Genomic DNA, 3,336 nt, shown 5'->3' on the forward strand with positions numbered 1-3,336 from the left:
GGCAGCAGACCCCTTGTGTCTGTAGATGGGTTTCCCAGGCCTTGCCCATTTGAGTCAGGGTAGTAAAGGGAGTTTTGGGTTTGAGCTCAAGGGCTGCTTTGGAAAGAAGGTGAAGGTGAGTACCTCTAAATTTTAAGTTTAAAGCCTAGGGGAACAAAGAAAATGTGTGTATGTCTGTGTGTGAGTGAGAAGACCCTTTTTTCCCAATCACAATTGGATTTTGCTCCTTCTGGTCTTTCCTAGCCGCAGAAAGGATCTGTTTAATTGGCAGAACCTGGAAAGCATGGGGGTTGGTTAGAGCGCAGAACCTTTTGTTAGGGCAAAGAGAGAGGCTGTATGAAAATGGAATGGAATGAGTGAATGAGACAATTGGATTTGGGCAACCAGCTGGTAAGGCCCTTTAAGCAAAGCCCACCTATATGAGGGGCCCGTACTCAAGTGCAAAAAGCATAGGTCCTCAGCAGACTCATAAGTCTGTAAAACTGATAGGCGGTGTGGGAACGGAGGCCGGGTACCTGTGCGCAGGTCCTCCTCGGACAATGTATTTTTGAGGTCCGCAAAACCAAGGGGAGTCCCTAAACTAGAAGGGCCACTTACTCCGTGTAGGGACCGGAGTCCTTCCTGGGCAATTTTTTAGTGCCCAAAAATTGAGGCGGGGCGGCAGGTTTGTTGTCGCTAAGAGTGGCTGGGAAGTGCTGCTGGGAGAAAAAGAAAGGAACCCGACTGAGCAAGTAAGTTTGGACCCCACATCGGAAGGGGAACATGGTAGCTGCAGTTCGAGGGTTGAAATTAGGAAACCAATTAGAGATTTGCTCGTGGTGTGGGATGAGAGGCTGGAAGAAACGAGCTAGGAAAATTTGTAATGAGTGGGCTTTGCTGAAGGATGAAACTGGGAAACCAATTTGGCTAAATAAAGGTACTTAAAAGGGAAAATAAGATAGTGATTCTTTCTTTCTTTCTTCCTTTCTCTTTCTCTCTGCAACCACGTGGTATGTTTAAGATCTGTGCCTTCCCTAATTTGAGCTATTTGAAACTTATGGTGGGAATGACTAGGATGTGTAAACCTAAGACTTCTGTTCTCTTGTCTTTGTGTATATGTTTGTCAAAGTCTTTGTGTGTGAGGGAAATGTGACTATTAACTGTTTAAAATCCAAAGAGAAAAGAATTTTAAATTTTGCTAGAAAGTTTGCTTAATATAAGCCACAAAAAGGAAATACCTCACTCTGTTTGTCTGGCCAACAAACAGAGTGAAGAAAAATTTGTTTGTTTGTTTGTTTTCCTCTTTCTTTCTGTGTACTCTTAAGAACAGCCCAAAGTTAGCAGGAGGGAATGTTTTAAGTTCATCTGCTAGAAAGATTTCACTCTTGCATTTAATAATATATAGGAAAGTTGGAAGGGACCTTGGAGGTCATCTAGTCCAACCCCCTGCTCAGGCAGGAAACCCTATACGAAAGTTATCAAATGCCTTACTGAAGTCCAAGAAAATTATATCCACAGCATTCCTCTAGTCCACTAATTTTGTAATTGGGTCAAAGAATGCAGTACGATGTCTCTAGCATGATCTGTTTTTAACAAACCCATGTTGGCTTTTGGTAATGACTTTGTTTGCCTCTAGGTGTTCGCTGATTCTTGTTTGATTATCTTTTCCAGAATCTTCCCAGGTATTGAGGTCAGGATAATGGGTTAGTAGTTTTCTGGATCTATTTTTTTCCCTTTTTTTGAAAAGGGGAACTATATCAGCTCTTTTCCAGTCCTCTTGTAGTTCCCCTGTGCTCCAGGATCTTTGAAAAATATAGTTCAGTGGTTCTGGGATCACATCTGCCAGTTCCTTGAGAACCTTGGGTTGTAATCCATCTGGTCCTGGTGATTTGAACTCTTCTAGGCTGGATAAGTGCTCACTTACCATTTTCTTGCCTATCTTAACTTGTGTTTCTAATCTATTTTTTTTATGGTACTGTTTTTGATAAGTTGGACTGTTTGCTTTTTTATTATTTTTGACTTTGGTCACAAGCCTTAGTTCATTTTGAGCCTTAGCTTTCTTCACCTCATCTTTGCAGGCTCAGACTATTTGCTAATATTCTGCTAACCCTCTTATCTTTCAATTTATTAGAGAGTTCTTTATGTAGCCATGCTGGTTTCTTGTGAGAGCTATTATTTTTCTTCTTTGTTGGTATTGTGCTAGACTGGGTTATTTTTTAAATTGCCCAAGCTTCTTGTTTTTCCCTTAAGGATTCTCATCCATGGAATCCCTCCCAAGCCCTTTCAAGTTTATTGAAATTAGCTCTCTTAAAGTCCAGGACTCTAGTTTGACTGCGTTCTATTGTCATGTGCTTCCTATGCACCTTAGTTAGCTGACTAGCAAAACATTCATCTTTTTCCTTTTTATATTGATCCAAACACATTCAAGACAGTTTTCATCATTGTTGTGTCCTATTTCTGTAGATATGTAGTTATTTCTTATATAGAGAGAAACTCTGCCTCTTTTATTTGGTCTGTTTCTTTTAAACAATTGAAATCCCTCTAGTTGAGTGTTCCATTTGTGGGTTTTATCCCACCATGTTTCTATAATGACGACTATATTATATTTGCCCTCATCCTTTATGACTGACAACCTATGTGTTAGTCCACTTTGTGTGACACTATTAAAAGCTTGCTGTAAATTTTGATTGCTGGGGACAGGGATGTTCTGTAACTCACTGTCCTTTGTTTAGTTTAAATATTCCTCCAGAAAATCTGTGAGTTTATTGCTAAGTAACTTAGTCCCTTTGATGGATGCAAAGAAAGTTTCTTTTGTACATTGTTTCATTGGAATACCATTTCAAGGTTTCCAAAATTGTCATTTCTGATTTTTTGGTCAATGTCTGTTGTTGGGTTAATCTCATTCTCAATTCTGTCTAAAAGGTGTTAATTTTTGTTCCAGGGTGAATCCAGTGTAAAGTTATTCTATTTTTGTGTAACCTTTGGTGTTTCTATTCTAATTCTGTCAAGTCTATCCTTTTCCTGAAAAAAAAAATGTGTGTCTATCTACAAGAGCCTTTTGAAGTTCAAGTCTGCTTGTGTGGGGAAATAATTTTCTTAAGTTACTTTTCTTATCCTATCACTAATTGTGAAACTACTTTGAAACTTTTCTGAAACAAATAAGCATTTCCCAATCTCTAAAATAATGTGGTCTATTTTAGAATAAATGTTAAAGGCAGATTCTCCTGCCCCTGTAAAGTTGCACACCTTAAAATATTAGGCTTTTAAAATTATTTGGAGCTTTCAGCATTCTCAAGCTGCCCAGCTGCAAATGTTCAAGTTCAAAAGTGAAACATTTCATGTATGTTCTCTTACCAG

Source organism: Protobothrops mucrosquamatus, unplaced genomic scaffold (genome assembly GCF_001527695.2).
Source record: "Protobothrops mucrosquamatus isolate PMUCROS unplaced genomic scaffold, P.Mucros_1.0 scaffold257, whole genome shotgun sequence".
NCBI classification, from domain to species: domain Eukaryota; kingdom Metazoa; phylum Chordata; class Lepidosauria; order Squamata; family Viperidae; genus Protobothrops; species Protobothrops mucrosquamatus.